Source organism: Crassostrea angulata, chromosome 8 (assembly GCF_025612915.1).
Source record: "Crassostrea angulata isolate pt1a10 chromosome 8, ASM2561291v2, whole genome shotgun sequence".
NCBI lineage: Eukaryota > Metazoa > Mollusca > Bivalvia > Ostreida > Ostreidae > Magallana > Magallana angulata.
Window position 1 is genome coordinate 55,058,089 of NC_069118.1, and position 19,081 is coordinate 55,077,169.

Consider the following 19,081-nt stretch of genomic DNA (forward strand, 5'->3'; position numbering starts at 1 on the left):
TATTTTTTTCTTTGATTATGTTTTGAGCTTCATCGAGAGCACGGACTAGCACAGACTTAGCGCAGACCCCCAACGAGGTTCAGTTACTATTGTAACTATATATAGAAAAATGGATGTTCCTTACGGGTATCATTCTAATCAACATTCTTAAAAATTATTTACGTTTTTTACCCACTTTAAAGGATAATTGAATAAGAAATTAAAATATAGATGTAAATATAAACATTTACACGGGTTTTGTATTTTTTCTTCAATGCTGGCTACCTTCATACCCGCAAAAACCACCAAAAAGCATTTTAGAGTTCAAATGTTCATTAAGTTACGAAAATCCGATTTCATTACTTATAATTGTAACATTTGATGAAGGCATTCATAATTCGGTAAGTTTAAGTGCCGTATTTGTTCGTTCTGTCCTTATATTTCGTTTTGTCCGGCTTTCGTTTTTCAGTCTGGCGTCTTCAAACTTGACAATTTTCCATTTGTTTCTACACTTACTTGGCTTAACATGTACGCATACGGAGGCTAATTCTTTAATTGTTTAATTTTTTAAAAAATGGTAAGTTTACAAATAGACTGAACAAAGGCAAAACAATATTTGATATTAAGTAAAACGCCATTTGAAAATTTAGAAACAAAATAACGTGGCCTCTTGAAAAGCTAACATACATGAGAAGATACATTTTAACTTAATTATCAATAAGCATCTCTTACCAAAGTGGTTAGCACTTTCAAGATTTTGTTTGCCCAGTTTGCCATTTTGTATCTATATTCAGTTTATCTCAAGTGCATTTCTATTCGACATTTTCTACATGATACTGTTGATTCCTTTGTTTTAGCGATTACCTTTCTCCGCAATTAAGCTGTTCTCTACCAAAACGCAAGAATATAAAATTGCAAAAGCCAATTTTTTATACTATTCCTTAACGGTCTTTTTAATAAAGGTCAAACATTTCGTTATGAAGAAGGAGTCTTATCATTGACACAAAAAGGAATACAGGGAAAAGTTTTTCAAATGTGCATTTATAACCATTTAAGATCCTTTTAAATTAAGGTTAGGACCAGTTTTGTTTGTAAATAAATATAGTTACGATAACTTGTGAGAAACAGAACTCCTAATTGGACATATAAATGAAGAAATAATTGAAACTTAGAGCAAACAAATGAGTAGTTCAGAATACTGTAGATTCCATATTTGATGCAAGTACTTAATTCCTCGATTCAACCTTTTTCCATCAAATCGCGATAGCTTAATTTTTATCACAGATTCATGTAGTTTACATATGTCCGAAAAATAAACGCGGATATTTATTCATCGCGTTTAATTAGAAATTTACAGTAGCAACAGCACAAACCTGATGGTCATTGAATAGTTTAGCTTGTCGAACTTTGACGCCCGTTTTCACATCGTGCACTTGGATGTAGAAATCATTTTTGTGACTGGTCAATGTTACCACGTAGTAACTGTTTGGTATCTTCAATAAGTGGCTGTAAAAAAGAAATGCCATAATCAATTATTAGTTCCGTAAATCCAAATGTTTTGTAAAACATGTTAAAGCCATTTTGCAAATAAATAAAAGCCTTGCAAAAATTATTTTCTAAAAGAAATAATTATCTTATTTTCAACAATTTAACATGTTGTGCAAATATGACTTTTAATAGGCTATTGTAATTCATTCTAGAAAATTACCTATTTTTTTTTTTATCGAAATGGACATTGAACCATAACATATTCTTCAGAGAGTTTGAAATATACAGAGTAGACCGTAAAAATGCATGAAATAACCTGACAGACGTCCCAATAAATCCTTCTTTTTGACCTTTAATCTCCTCAATAGCCGTGTTCCAAATAAAAATACTATTGTCTCCGCAAACAGTGACAAACTTGGTCATGTTTACGGTACGGACGACCGCGATGTCGTGTGCATGACGTAATATCGCTTTTCTTTCCTGGGTTTCTAAGTTGTAAATAACAATTTGTTCCTTCGAAGGAAAGAAAAGATATCTGCCATCGTATGAAATTTGAAATTTCTCAGAAAAGTCTGTCTTCAGACCTGAAATATAGTAAAATACTTAAAACGTTAAAACTTCTTATTTAAGGTAGCTCGCGGGTTTACCTGCTTGTGAGAAAACCTACCTTGAAAATTTGTCCACTTGATTTATAGGTTTCAGAGTTTTATTTCTAAAATTTATTTGAGATTCGTCTGCGCGGTAATAATCTTATCGTGTTTCAAATACAGTGTCATTGATAAAATCAAGCAACGCCATTTCAATGAAATATATAGTAAAATGCACATCTTACTCGAGAAACGCATTACAAAACCATACTCCAAACTTTTAAACGATTCAGACGAAATTAATTATACTCAACACAACAACAGAGGAGATAATTATGAATCGATTCATAAAAAATAATCAGTATGTGTTCTCGGCCAATTTTTTGCAAAACAACTTTAAAGATTTAAAAGATTTCTCAAAACCTTATATTTTCATTACGACGTTAGCCCGACGTCATCATTTCATTACGTCTGAGAACCCAAAAATTGAAATGCATTTATTGACTAGACTAACTGATTAACACATTTTAGAACTTGTAAATACTAATTAGACATTATTGTGAATGTTATCAAATGCACAAATGCAATTAATGTAAGGCTGTAAAGATACAGAAAATTGCTATTATTTTTATGAAATTCTGAGTCAATCAATGCCAAAACAAAAATGCCAGGCAACTACTGACATAATAAGTTTGTAATCGTATAAGCCAAAAGAATTTTGAAAAAATTGATCGGTAGTTAAAATTACGGAAGTCATAATTGTAAAAAAAAAACAAAAACCCCGATTTTAATGCATACGGTTCAATTAATTTACTTGTCTATTTTAAAACATGATTTTAAATGGAAGAGTTCCAACGCACTCTCTTACTTTATAGAACAAAATGTGACAAAGTATGTGACATCTTTAAATTTTCAGCACTTGATATTATAAATGTTTGTAGAAACAGTAATAAACTGCATTTAAGCTTTTTGAAATATTTCCTTTTAAGCTTCTAAATATCTCATTTGTCATTTTAAAAAAAGCATGTATGAGTTTACTATGATGGTCGACTCTTTACGTCGATTCCTATTGTGACGTCAGCAAACCCGCGAGCTACGTTAAATAAGTTTGTCGGAATTTACAATTTCTCAATATAATTGGAATGCTACCAACCATTCATTCGACCATAATATTGTTTAGCTTTTAATATATATATATATATATATATATATATATATATATATATATATATATATATATATATATATATATATATATGTGCCTTTGATTACGCGAGTTTTCTCCAGAGTTCTAGTGCTAAAGAACAAGAGATCGTTCCTAAGCCACGAAGACACGATCACATGACTGTTTTCATTGGTGATAGCGATTGCGTCTATTTCTAGCTCCTCTTCATCTCCATCATCGTTAAACACACGGCAAACCCGTGGCGTTGTTTTAGAATCTATTTCCAGTAGTATGAAACTTTTTGAAGTATTGTCAACAAGTGCCATCAATTCCTGTGTGCCTGTGAAATAAATAGAGACCCTGATTTTCTGAATTATGTACATATTTTTATAACATAAATGATACACTAGTTCACCTTGGAAAAACAAATTCAACCGCAAAAAGAAAACCCATGAGATTAAGACGTTGAATCTGTCCTTTCCTTGTCTGCCACTAAAGACAAAGGTCTCCGATCCTCAGCCTCAAAGTTTTTTATTCATTATAAAAATGTTATTTATCCTTTAAACATTATAAATGAAACAAAACAAAAATTTAATGGTATCCATGCAATTTACTTAGTTAGTTATTGCATCTTTGGCCACGTTGAATATAATGGAATAAATGACGTATACAAGTTAATATCAAATTTGAAATAAAAAACGGTTGTACCGGTGCATCGGTGACTCGAAAGCCTTTATCTCTAGATAATAGATCTCCGTGGAGCCACTAAGCCAAGCAGTTCGTTGAATGGTTTTGCGCAATATTAAAACTTTAAGACTAATCAAATGTGTCTATGTAAAAGGCAAATCTATTGTAGGAATTAAAACATTCCGGATAATTTAGAGTTATCGAATATTGGTGAGTATCAGAGATAGTTAAGTAAAATTCAAAGGTGACAAAATAATTCAACTGTCATATGATTGACCATTGCTTAAAACGAATAAAACCGCTTTTATTTTTAGAGGCATTTCACATGTAATGGGAAGCATTTGCCTTTAATAAAACCCAAGGAAAAGCTATTATTCTTATAAAACAATGTTCCTATATAATTTAAATGATTTCCTATCAAATAAGAATAAAATTCCCACTGGACTTTAAATTCCGTTGTGAACATCCAAGGGATTTAAGAGTTTTAAGGAGGGAGTTTTAAAGAAACTGTGAGTGGGTGCCAAAAAAACCCCTTGAAACTGGCCAATTTGTCCAGGGCAGTGTTATTTTTTAGTTATATCAATAATCAAATGCAAACATATAGGGAATAAATTAACCGTGTAAAGATAATATATGTACTTTATTGTAATTTTATATACAAAGAAATACATATTTTCATGTAAAAAAAAAACAAAATAAGACGCTAATATTTTCAGGGCTCTTACACTATTTAAATCAAAGATAAGGAATGGACAAGTTAGGTATACATTCAAATATTAGAAATTGAAGAATTTGAATAGACATCGTCTCCATGGAACGGTTTAATTAACCATTTGGCAGTTTTAGATGTGACAAAAGTTTAATAATACATTAATTTAGTATATCCCACGGGTGATTTTTTTTCTCTTTCTTTTTCTCACGGATTGTAGTTTAACAGCTTATTTAGGTATTCTGTTTCACAATTGCCTCAAGCAACTACCCTACATTTTATAATTATTTTACATGTAATATGGGATGAAAAAGTTAGTATGTGAGAAAGAAAGAAAAAATTATGTCATTGCATGTATATGATTAATCTATTGTGTACAGTACAGTCTTTGTTCTCAAAAATACTTACTGTAGTTAAGATTAAGTCTAAAGGAATGAGCAAAATCTGCAAAGATACATGTATACAATGAATTTTATAAGAATTATGAATTCAAACGTGTAAAATCAATACTCATTAAATTTAAACGTAAAGAATGCGTGCGAATAAACTATATATTACTATAACAAACTGCTTAAAAAATCAAAAATAAACAAAAGAATATTGTTCATCAACCTTACTCAAACTTTGATTGTGAGGGTTTTTTTCAGTAAAGGATCAATATGACTTATATCTTCCTCTTACATACAACCCTAACCAAACATGAATACAATACTCCTTCGAAAGGCACAGCACATTAGCGAACAACCATACCTCTGTACCCCCTGGGATCAGTCAATGCCACGCCCTGAATCGTTAGTCGGTGCTTCAACGTCCCATTGGTCAGGTCATAGAACTGAAGCCATTCATCCTTATACATACATAGAGTTCTTTTCTCGTGTCCGCCTATTACATACAAAGAGTGCTGGACAAATGGAATTCTAAATATCGCATCTCCAAGCAAGGTGAGACATACAAGGGAATTGGAGGTTCTAACTAGTATCCTGGTATCTCCGTTGATGAAGTGGACATTTCTGACCATTTTATCTAGGTCATCTATGCTTCGGATGAGCTTGCCTTTGTTGACATTCCATAGTTTTACTATGTTGCTAGCCGCACCTTATGAAAAAAATGCAATATCTTCAGTTTTTTCAGAAAATACTTATTTCACGTTAATAGTTCAAAAATAACAATTTCTAACCAGTTTCTTTTAAGATTAAATCATATTAAAACAAATCATGAAAAATTTGGAGTTTTTAATATGATAAACAAACTCCGTTAAAAAGTGTCGTCTAAATGTTGTGAAATCGTCTTATAAAACCAATGAGTTACTTGAAACGATCGTTGTTCCATCCTTTGTCATGTCCAAAAACCACACCTCGTCATCGTCGCCGTGAAGAGCGCATTGTAGCTGTCCACCCGTCTGTTGTAACACGCACCTGCTGGAACGCAGGTAAGGTACCCCAGCGGCTTCACATTGATTCAGGAAATCTCTTGTAAACTATATCGGTTAAACAAAAAAGCTACCTTAAAACTTCTTTTGAAATGTTTTTTTGTAGACAATATACTTTATAGTCAAAAACAAAATTAAAAAATACAACTTGATAAAAAATCTTTAAACGATAGCTTACTAACATGTATTGACGTAGTCGAAGGTACTAAATGAATGTTTAAAGGGACCTGGACACGATTTGAGATCAAAATTTTATTTGTTTATTTGTTTTGTTTAAAATTGCTTACTTATGCATTTTGAATGATTGACTAACATTTGAATGTAAGATGACAAACTACATGCGAGATACAGAGGGAAGAAATCAATGTTATGCAAGCAAAGCTCAAATCTTAGATTTGTTTACAAATAATGCAAAGTACAGATATTGCCATTCCACTGACAAAATAACTCGTGTTAAACAAAATAATCTGATCCAATGTGTTTAGAAATGATATCATTCACGAAAAACAACATTGGATTGAAACTCATTCCAATACCACACATCTGTAAACAAATCAAAACTTGAGCTTTGATTACATAACAAAGAATTTCCAACTATGTATTTTGCTTACAACTAAACATTTTGACAAATTATTCAAAATGCCAAAATTTACTATTCTAGATACTAAACATGTAGAAATAGAATTTAAAGATGTTGAGCTCAAATCGTGTCCAAGTTCCTTTTGAAGCAAAACACAAAAAACCCATTACAACCTCAGAAAACTGATATCGTTTGAATAAAAAGAATTAATTTTCACTTTTTTATTGTATTAAGATCGCTTTAATGAACTCGAAGTACATTAGAATTACACGCACCTGACGGTATGTACAGATCTCATAATTTAAACTACCTTCTACCTAATAAAACACAAGGTAAACAACGCTGCCATCTTGGAAATTTCTTGGGCAGTCATGTCAACTTAATTTTTAATTAAAAGTACTAATATTATCTGTATTCCGTTCGAATTTAAGCTCAATGTCAATTCAACTAATACAGCGCGTTATATCGGTTATTTCTTTAAAAAAAATAATAGCTCTAATATTGTATCTGCAGTTTCAGATATTTGCTAGACGCATAAAATTTTATTTTAAATTATCAACACAAACATACTGTGCGGGTAAATGCCATTTACATGTTGGTATAACTTCCGTTCTCAATTTAGCCAGTTATCGCATTCTGAAGTAGAAGATGCAGAGTAAGGGGAATACATGTATTTTATCAATTGCTCGTGCAATTTGCTGATTTGGTTAACTTGTTAGAAAACTAAGATGTTTAAGAATGACCGAAAGACAAACAGGACCAAAAAATAGATTTGTCGAGTGGCAGTCTTAAATAACTCCTTAATACATATGGCGGAGATGTGTTCCTTGTGTATCATTATATAGGGGTATATTTTTTATTATGAGAAAAATATATAATGTTGGGTGCCTGTGTGGAGATTGTTAGAACTTCATATGGAAATCAAAACATAGCACAGGAAACTAGGGTGAACATGTATAAGAATGTGACTATTTTCAATATACCACAGCAAAGCCTGCTAAAAAGTTAGAATGTTATATTCATTTAACCCACACAAAACATAGTATAGGAAGTCACGTAAGAATGAGATTTTTAAGAACTCGTGAAAGAAGATTTATTAGAAGGAGACTGCTTAACAGAACGTGACACAGTCACAATCCATCTGAGGTGTGTTATAGAGTGTTAGAACTCAAAAAACAATCATTTGAAAAGAGACAGGTCACAGCGAGACGATTCTGTACAACTAAATCTCAATTTAGAGATAAACAAAAATCATCGTAAGAATAAGAAACCATAGGAATTTATGACTGAATATTTAACCTCATTTGAAGGTAAACGTCCTAACATTTGGGACACCAAGGTGTCACCATCATAAATCAGGGCACTCTGGGAAAGTCTTAGGGCGTGTCCTATATAATTTATAGATTCATCGTTGGGATAGACATCTCCAGCAAGTTCAAAGTCTTCCATAAGCTGCCTGAAAAAGAAAAAGTATCCTATTCTTTTTAACAATTGTTAATCGGCAACTGTAGAGAAAGATTTGCACACTTAACTAAATTCTTACCTAACAGAGGTGCCTTTAATTCGATGGATTATGAATTGAAAGTTGCATAAGCAATCTTCTTTGGCTTTATTCAGATTCTGTGACAAAATTCTGTGATATGCCAGATTATTGAGTTTACGTGTGTTGTAACGATCGGCAATACAAAATGGCTGCTCCACAACTTGGCGATCTGATGCATCCAAATGACCTTGAAGGTCTGTGTATGACTTTTTATTTCCTATAACAAATGAAATATTTTTCTCCTGATAATTTCATAGAACATCATAGGCATTAAACAGATTTTACCTTTTCTTTTCTAACACAACTTTAAATGCAAAATGGCCTTAGATGAATAGCTGTGCAATTAATTCTACCTTGTGCCCAAATTCCGCTGAAGAAGTCTGCTATTCCAGTGTGAATGATGAGGCTCACTGAGGGATCGCAGTAACGTTCGTAGGCGGCCTCATAAAATTGCCTGTGGTACCAGAACATGACAATAACGCCGTCTACTCCACGCTTCACTAGAAGAAAAAATGGTCATGATTGGTATGGAACAATTTTGGAATAGTTCTCTATTTCACACTCAGTAACTGATCTCAGTCATACCTAAATAATGTTTGTCTTCTAATGAAGCTTTCAGTCGCACCAGAAGTAACGGCGGTAACCGACGGATAGGGGGCGTCCAGTACATGTATACGTCATTCAATACGTCATCATCACATGATAAAATATCTTCAAGTTCTGCCTCTGATAACCCCGATTTAGCTTCAAGGAAAATTGGTAATAAAAAACCCTAAGTTACAATCATATAATCGTTAGACGTAAGACAGAAGCATGAGAGAACGGGAAACCGTAAAATAAAGACTGTCAGACGCATATTATAAATGCAAGAATATGGCTAAAAAATACAAATATAAAAAATACCATACCCGTTGTGTGCGATTATTTGTGAAATGAATTCTTAAATGCTTGGCAATATTTATCATTGGAAGGCAGATGACTCTTCAGTTATGCTTACCAGCCGTGATATAGCCAAAAGCTCTGGAAGTTAAAACCTGACCGTGCATGACTTCTAATCTTCTGAACAATTCGTTGATGCTAGCTCGCACCGTCTTTTCAAGTCTGATTTCGTCTCCAAAATGATATGATGCCCATGAGCTGGCTGTATCATATGATAGTCGTAGATACAGAGCCAGGGGACACTCATTGAAAGCGGAAGACAACATGTTGCGCTGTTCAACAGTCAGGATTCGACGATCACTCTCAAGCCAGTTTGTAATTATATGTTGGACATCATCTTTTGTAAAAGGTTTCACATGCAGAAAGTTGGATTCGTCTTTTATGAAACTCTGTAAAGAAATTGTTTATATTCATATTTCAATGTCAGGGAAATTGGTGTAAAGTGACCCGATCTTTGGTGAAAAGACAGTGAGCGTTTCCTAAAAAAAAAGATTAAAAAACGAAAATATTACTTTCTCCAGAAAATGATAGACGTTAGAATCATACCTTCAGTTTCCGAAAACATTCATATTTTGCTTCCTCTAAAGTGGACACAACAAGTTTGACACTGTCTGGAAGGATTTTTGGGAGCCAAAATAGCTCCCTTGCAGCATTGCCCGCCGAGAACTGGTCCAGGGCATCAATGTAGATGACTAACGGTCTGTCTGGTCGGACACCCTGAAGGCTAGCGTGGAACTCGGACACCAGGCGCTTCAGATCGCCCTGTACAAATACCATTGAGATAGTTCAGCTACAACCGACCTTATTAAAAAAAATTCGTCTTGCTCAAAAAACCATCAAAATAGATTAGCTATGATAAAACTGAACTGATTCAACTATGAATATTAATACGGCCTAGTTTTAACGGGTAATTTCATAAATACCACTGAATTGATTTGACAAAAATGAAAAATATAAGACCAAGCTCTCAGATCATTTCACAAATACCACTGACTCGGTTTATTTAGAATTAGCAATGCAGACTGCGTTCTTACCAATGTTTGTAAACAATTGAAAATAGTAATTTTCTCATGTGTTACATATTCGGTTCATTGTTTGTTTTTCAGTGAGGTCGTTTATTGACCATTACTTGCACTGAACATATATTTGAATATAAAGCAAGATTGTTGATGTACGCAGTTAGTAAATGGCAGTGATGCCGTGCTCATGCAGACAAATAGAGATAAATGTAATGGTCACACATCAACACCTACTTCTACTCTAAAGGCGTATTCCCCCTTGGCCTTTTTAATGTGTTGCGTGAGATTCTGCAGAAAAGGAAACAAATCCGTGCTTTCGGAGGTTGTGCCAACAAATCTGATAAAAAGACGAAAGGTAAAGGTTAACTGTGGCGTTTTTTCTTCGGTTTTTACAAATAGTGTCAAATTTTATCAGAAAGGCGATGTAGAAATAACTTGTGAAAGCAAATATTAATGTATTCATAAAAATATATTTCAAATTGCTAATTTCTTATTTCACCCATGATCATTTTATGTTGCAAAAATTTTTAACCACTTAATAAATGCAAAAATTACTATAGAAAGATAGAAAAGATAAATTACAGTAGCGTAATATTGCAAAAGTGCAACAAACTACTCGGATTATATACCTTTATGTAAGGTATTTTAAAAGACAATCACATTCTGCCAAATCGTCTCCGGGATATTAGAATGTAAAGTATGATTCACTACTCTTACAAATAATTATAGTATTATGACATGTGAAAAAAGATAACATTTGTCTAATGGGCTATTTTGTTTTGTACGTATCAGGATTTTCGTTTCATTCATTAGTAAAATAATCATGGTACTGTTAAATCATTGATTAGGGTTATGGGGTATAAAATTTTGTGACTTTTTAAATCCTTTAGGCAGTTTAATTCATTTGGTTTTATTTTTTTAAACCATCGAGCTATTGTTTGTCAAATAAAATATTTTTTTGCATTAATTTGGTATTTCTAAAGTTATAAATATCAAAACGTTATGTATAAATGAAGTCGTTTTTCAAGGTATCAAGTTTAAATATGAATGCAAATCTTTATAAGAAATCAAAAACTTCGTCATTTTATCCTCTTTATTATAACAAAACCAATTGATGATATTTAAATACGCGTTGCAACATACCTAACAACAACTGAAACATTGGCAGATAACCAAGCCTTTGTTTTGGAGGCCGCCATTGCAAGAACTGTCGTTTTTCCAGATCCGGAAGTTGCGTGAACAACAAAAGGTAAACTGCTTGTTCCTTCTAGATAGGCTTTTATTTTCTGGAAAAAAGAGACATATGAAAGAAAGAGAGAAAGTCTTGTCCTTTTGGCAATAAAAAGTATCAGTCGTGAGATTGTTTGATATGCATCAAGGCTAAACATTTTGCCACTGATAATTAACAAAGTTAACATTTGTAATTATAGGTCATCTTACAAAAATATCTTCTAAAGCGTAGGGAATGTGACATATCAATAATCATTTTAATAATTTAAAAAGTCTTCTGCCAATATGGTCACACCAAAAGAAACGTAAATTTGAGTTGACAGTTATATTTACTTATTCTTAAAGGTCATATGAAACGATATCCTGACCATATTGAGTTATATACGTGAATGATTTCATAAGTGCCTATTTAATAAGACTGACATTGTTTTTTGAATATTTTATGCAAAATGTGACCGCCACAGTCGATCAAAATCACTTAATCGGGAAAAGGAACATAGACTTACGCGGCTTACCTCCCTTGCTTATGACGTCAGTAAGACCCAATGGCCTTATAAAGCTATGTTGTGAATACAAATATCCATGTCATTTTGCATCATTTTAAAAGAAAAAAAATACTATTTTATATAAAAACTTGTATAATTATACAATAATCAACTACGGCAGTATTTTTTTTCTCAAGAAATGAAATCGTGTGAGTTTATATTTGATAGCGTGTACATATTCAGTTAGAAGACTGCACGGAGAATGAATGATTTTCTTCATAGATCTACATGCAAGTATAATATAATTTTAATATATGCATGTATATATGTTTTAATTCAATCTTTTTAATGAAATTGTCAAATTGAAAAATAAGTGATCTTTTTTCCCCATTTGCACGTTCATGCAGTATTCATTAAGATTTTTTTTCTAAACAACTTATATAGGCCTCGTAATGCCTCATTCGCTTCACGATTATATTGTTTATTTTTAGTCTAAGAGAAATTTCTTCAAATGTTTTGATTTTGAAACGTGTACTTGTATGTGCGGTGTTTTGATTTTACAACGTGTACAATGTATGTGCGGTGTTTACTCACAGATCCCTTCTATCTCACTTTCTTCCGTAATTTTTTCTTTCGTTCTTTTATTATCTTGATAAAATCTGTTGATTATCTTCACATTCGTTCCCAACTATTTTTATCAAACAACCGATTAATTTTACCGATACATTTAATTTAAATGCCATATTTCCGCGATCTAATTTAATAAAACTTTAATACACGTTTACACAAAGTATTTTCTAAAGATATTGCTACATGTATATATCAATAAGTCAGAAATAAATACAAACTATGTACACAATGCCTCAAACATTTTCATTGGCCTGCCTTATACTGTACTTTTTTATGTGACAATTAAAATGAATGAAATTGCTTTAATTCCCTTTGAATGTAGCATAATCATTGTGCGTGTCGAAGAAGAAAATGATGTTTCTATTTCAAAAGGATTAGGATAATTCAATAATCAGCTGTTAATGTTGGAGCATTTCTTTCGTTAAATTTTCACTGCAGTACGGGATCTTCATCTTGATTTTATTCTGGTGATAAGCTGATATAAGATTTATCCATTAACGATCAATTAAAACTAAGTCATCTGTTTTACGAAATCAAATGATCTCATTTGAAAAGAAAGACACGTTCATATATGCAAAAATTACTAAAATCAAATCGATAAACTACTGTAAAATTACACTAGTTTTGATGCATTGTTTACATCGGTGGGTCTGTGTGACGTCATAGATCCACAAAATCAAGAACGATAAGCGGGGAAGAATTTTTTCAGGTGCTGAGTTTGCACGGTTATTTCTAAGTAATGCAAAGGCAAAAAAGTCTTACTTCACGTATTTTAACATTTGTTTATACCAAGCTTTATATTTATGAAAGAAAATCATAGTGTTAAAAATCGCTTCATATGACCTTTAAACTTAAAATGCAATTGTTAAAACATGAAGTCATTATTCAAACAAGTTGGGTCAGCATTGTTTTTCTCTATAATCACTACTACAGATATTCAACTGTTTAGGCATCTCTGCCTCTCTACCTGGAGATCATCACTTCGTCCAAAGGCCTGTGATTTCCTTTGACAAAACTCAAGATGCTGGAGACACTCCTGCAAAAGAGGTTCCTGTGTCCCTGCATTCTCTCTCTTGTTGATAGCTGAACCTATCATCTTCATCATCTTCTGCTCAAAGTCGTCGTTTATGTGATTCAGATAGTCGGCGTGGTCAGCTCTTGTTGGGTCTATACCTGTACAATAGTGAATAGACGAGATGTTTCATGATCATTTATTAATCAAAAATATCACATAACACCATTTGTTTTTCTTTCTTTTTTTTCATTTAATTTCGTTTTGTTTGGGGTTTTTTTTCGTACTTTTCATTTTTGTTTTGCTTTAGTTTTGTTTTCTGCATTTGTTTTGGTTTTGCTAGTTGTTATTGTATTTTATCTCTGCTTCTCTTTTTCCTCAGCTCATTTTTTACAAAACTTAACCGAAATATTACTTTTATACTTTAAACTAAATAGAAGATAGTTTAACACCAGAATGGATTCCTGCCTCCCTTTTTCTCTAAAATAAATGCTTTTCCTGTCGACGCTGTAGAAAACTTACTTAAAGAAGAAAATTTACCAACCTTTTTCCGCCCAGGAGACATTATATTCTTGAACGTTGCTTGTAGGTAAAATGTCGGACATTTTTTGTTTCAGTTTACCCAAAAGTTGACGAGAATTTTGCCATTTCTCTACAGGACCTAGACATTCTAGAGACGAAAAACAAAATATTAAGAATTATGAGAAAAATGAATCGGTTTTGACGACCAAAATGCATGATTTGTTTTTTGGTGGGTTTTTTTTTTCATAAAAAAATACACATACATGTTACTAATTCTTATAAAAAATCAATTTAATGAGAATTCTTTAAAAGCCATTCCTATCACTTTAATGCATTTATGCAAAATGTTGTGTCAACTACTTTGAGCAATATGTTGTGTCAGTTGGGCAATAAGTGCAAATTAACGCCCACAATAGATTAATAAATGGAAATAAATAGAAAACTCATTTATGATAATTCATTTTAACTTACCAATATATCTGGAAAGTTGCCAGCTAGGTTCCAGGTGTTCAATGTCCTTTATTGTACGTTTGTACCAGAGACATTCGGTGCTAGGATCTTTACTTTCTAGAACTCCTTTAAGGACCTCCAAGTGTGTAACTGTAGAATTCATTTAAAACATCAATATTTACGCATACTAGTAATATTTATAAAATTTTGATATAATTTTACCTATCAAATTACTGACCCATACTTGCAAAAAGCTGTTCGTGATATTTTGATAAAGTTGAGCCGATGGAATATTAACGCACAGAAAAATATGTATGCTTAGGAATATTTCTTTGAATTATTGACTTACTAGATAAAATGTATTTCATTGCTTCTTTTTCTCCTAACACTTTCTTCGAGACATCCGTAAGCGTTTTTGAAGAGCCTCGCTTTCGTTCCACCATATGCTTTTGGCAGCTTTCTTTTTTTCCTGGTCACGTGACATGAAGTCCGGGAGAAGTTTGCTGATAGTTTGTAGAACAAACACCGGTGGTAGGGAGTTGTCGTCCCTTTTGTACCATCTTAATGAATATGAAAAGAAATAATTGTTATGATATATTTCATTATATAATTATTTTTTTTTAAATATTTAAGGCGTTCTTAAAAAGGTTTTTATAAAGTTCTTGTTTTGAAATAATATGATTTCTTTAATGTTTTATTTTACTTATTTATTTATTTTTGTTTGGAATTAGATATATTCTTTAGGAATAAAATCATTTAGACAATTCTGATCTAAGGTAACCCATAATTCAAAATTGTAAAAATGTATTTATCTTATTCGGGAAAAAGCAGTTTATCTAAACTTAGATATATAGGATTCTAAGAGGACTTCCTTGAATTGGTTAATAATGAAACATAACGTCATCTTACTTATTGAGAAGATTTTGGTCGTCTTTTTCTGTACTGGTAAATATTTTCAGAAATTCCTCAGCGTCTATTTCTCTTGGCAATGAGGTGTAACCATATTTATGAGATAACAAGGACTAAAAAATTAAGAAAACGTGGTTTTTTAAAAAATTATTTGTGGTTACTACTTCAAAACGGGTTGCAATCAATTTTGTAAAAGTAAGACTCTACGTGTAAGTATGTCATCTTTGAACCACTGCATGAATTTTAAACAAGAATGACCAGCCTCAATTCATAGGACAAAACTATTTTGAAAAAAAGGAACATTTTGTACAAAACAACCGTGAAAAAAAATTTGAAATATTTTCTCAAATAAAAAAAATAATGGCTTATCATTTAGTGAGAGTTAATAATCTATTATCTTATTACAAGAATATATTAATATTCATCCTCTCCATGCAGAAAAAAAATTGAAGTACAGCGCATTTTGATAATATTTATGCCTCGATATGAATTTTGTTCAATGACATTTGATTTCTATGCTGTAAAGCCTTCTATCATTTAGATGTGTAACTTGTGTTACGTTCATAGCAAAGACCTGAAATTTGGACATAGCCATCACCAGTGTTTAGACTTTATGCCCATAAAATTTCAAGGTCATATCTAAAAATCAAAGATCGAATATAATATTTAGAATGTTTATCAATTTTCACCTTCGTGAAATATACTTTAACCTTAATTAATCCAAAATCCATGATCACACGTTCAATTTTTATCTATTTTAATTACAATGTAATGACAATCATACAGCTAAACATGTTTTTTTTTCAAATTTGTGTCGTACAATTTCTTTTCATAGACGGTTCAGTGTTGCAAATGTTCTTCTTAAAAAATGATTTACATTGATTCAAATTCAAATGGTAGGTTTAAGCCGATGTGGGCATAATTTGTCAGGTTGCATGGATTTTTTTTTTCAAATTACACATTTATAGATTTTATTTTAAATAACAGTATATTGAATTTTAAGAAAAATACAACTATATGAAAATTCATGGTTATCTGTTGTTTACTACCTTCATTTTAGACAAGTATCAGTTGCGAATTTGGTCTTCAATAATCTGCATATTCAAGAACATCCTTCTAGAGCAAATTTTGTAACTGAATTACCTTCTCGTGTAAAATAAATTAATGCTACAATTCTCATTATGTCATATAAAGGACAACTAATTGTAATCACCCCCACCAAACCCCTTACCCCCTTATTTTTGAGGTCAATGTTAGAAAAAAAATTGTTCGGTGGCATAGCTTACAATAAAGTTTGGCCCCGTGGACAAGGTTTGGCACAGCTCCAGCTCCCTCAGACAAAGCTCTGTCCCTCTGTGATCGTCCGTGGCTTCGTCCCTCACCCCCCACCGCATGTCCACTACTTGGAACTCGTACCCCCGGGCCAGACAGTATCGCTTTAGGCGGGGGTACGCTTTCTCCATCCAAGTGTTCCGCTCAAACTTCGTGTCTGCAGTTCATTGTACATTTAATGCATGCATTTGTTAAATATCAAAAATATATTTAGAAGCAATTGTTTTGTTTTATTTTTTGCAGTGAGACAAGCTTTTTAGGCTTCGACAAATCATTCAAGTTAACTTCGATGATAATAATTTAAAAAATCAAAACCACAAAAGTCTTTTTTTTTAATTGATAAATCACATTTTTAACTTGATAACTTTGATTAATATACAAAGTAAGATTTCATTAACAAGACTGGAAATAGTGTGACTTTACTGCTCACATTCAAGAAAATTGTTTTAAACTTGTTTGCATACTTATCAAAATACATGTACATCCATAGCAATTTTAGTGCTTCCAAGTCAATACAGTGAAATAACAGTTACCTTACTGAATCAAAGTAAATATCATATAAGAAGACAAAGTTGATAGAGTCTTACCGGTGAACGTACTACTGGTAAAAATTCTGACAATCTTTGCAGACGACGGGTACTCGAGTGACAAATCTCCGTCATAAGCCCGACGGGCGAGGTTAATATCAGTCTCCTGCTGAATTTTACCGGACATGCTCAGGGAGATCAGAACCTTGAAGTCCGTCAAGGAATCGATTTTGTTGCCCCTTCCAACCATTTCCGGTGTGATCTGCCCCCTGGTGACAGGAATAGTGATTACCTCCCCTGTCTGGTCGGGGTTCGTTGTCGCCGCTTGAGAATTTTGAGATGTGCCGCCATTGTTTACGTCTGCCTGAGAAGTGCTCTTATCCAGCGCCTCACTACCTCCTGATCTAGTCGTTTGTTGTCCGCCATTTTTCGAATTGTAGGATAAATTTCTTCCATCGGTATTCGCTTCGTTCGACGGGTCTGGGTTTTTGTGACTGATAAAAAATTCATAAACTATATATTTTAAAGATAGTTTTACTCGGAAGTGTAATTGTAGCATTCAAAAATAAGAAAGATTCTCCCATCCACACAATCGCAAATTCTCGGCTGTTTTCTCTGCGAAAAAGGTGCGATTACGATCCTGAGCCTTAAAGTTTTGTTATCATCCTAAAGTTGAAGTAAGAACAACTGTTTTAATGGCATCCCGGCCTTCTACAAAGTGACTGCAAATGTTTAAAGCTATAATGGAAAACTCTGTAATTTGTTGAGATTTGTGTAAATATGATTGATACATCGGCGGCTTAAATCCAAAAAAAATTAGATAATACATCACATAATCTATATAGGGTTACTTTCGCCTCGTGGTTTTTTTTCTCGATCTTCTAAACTTTGAAACGTTTTCGTTCCATCTTGAATTTGTCCAGATACAGTAAAAAAAATATATACTCTTTTTTAAATAACACAGTTTAAAAATTGATTTGAATTTGTCTAGTCTTAAACAAAGTAAGCAAATCAGGTCATGCAACAATCAATATCTCTAAAATACGTTTGAAATATATTTATTGCATATAATTAATATATTCATTACATTTAACATCACATATTTCTTTATGTGTGAGCACAAATATAAACTTAATATCACTTTTAATTGTGTTTCTATCTCTCCTTTAAAACACGTAAGGATAACCGCCCTTTTTTTATTTACCCAGTTTAAATGTTGTTTATCAAGTTGATGTTTATCTGTGTTCAGAGTTATCTTACCAGACAGCCGGAACAACATCCTTAAACTTGCGTAGGTATTCTCGGTACATGCTCAGTGAATTACATGTTACCACGACAACCGGCGACGCTAATAATATAGCACGTGTAAAAAACTATTTTCAGTATCTGAGCGTGATCGCTATAGTCAGCCATGCTTGTTTGTGTGTGTAATGGCAACACGCTTGTTTACTTACAGTATTGATCAGAAAGTAGACTACGGGCCTGGGACATTTAAACAATCTTCTAATGATAGTCACTCAACCAGAAACTCGCCCTTTTTTTCTACAGGGAAGACCGAAAGCTGGATTAAACGTCGGTATGGGCCAATAATATACGTAGCCTGGCCTAAAATAAATTCAAACCAACTCCATCAATGTTGAATAAATAGAATAGAATAGATTTTCCAAATTAGGGCCTCATGGGGCATGACATATATATTAACTATGATTACATATAAAATGATTTTAAGCTAGTAACACTCGCCACGTACCTACAGTTTATATGTAATTGTTGACATTTTATATTCGATGAACACGTATCCTGAAAGTAAATTAATTTTTTTTATTTTAGGCATGATGATCGATTTTAAACTTGACGTC

At 32.5% G+C, this 19,081-nt stretch overlaps 1 pseudogene; it reads right to left on the reverse strand.

The window, feature by feature from the left end:
• Window positions 1-1,352: 1,352 nt before the first annotated feature.
• Window positions 1,353-18,659, reverse strand: LOC128158107 (NACHT and WD repeat domain-containing protein 2-like; annotated as a pseudogene).
• Window positions 18,660-19,081: the final 422 nt, after the last annotated feature.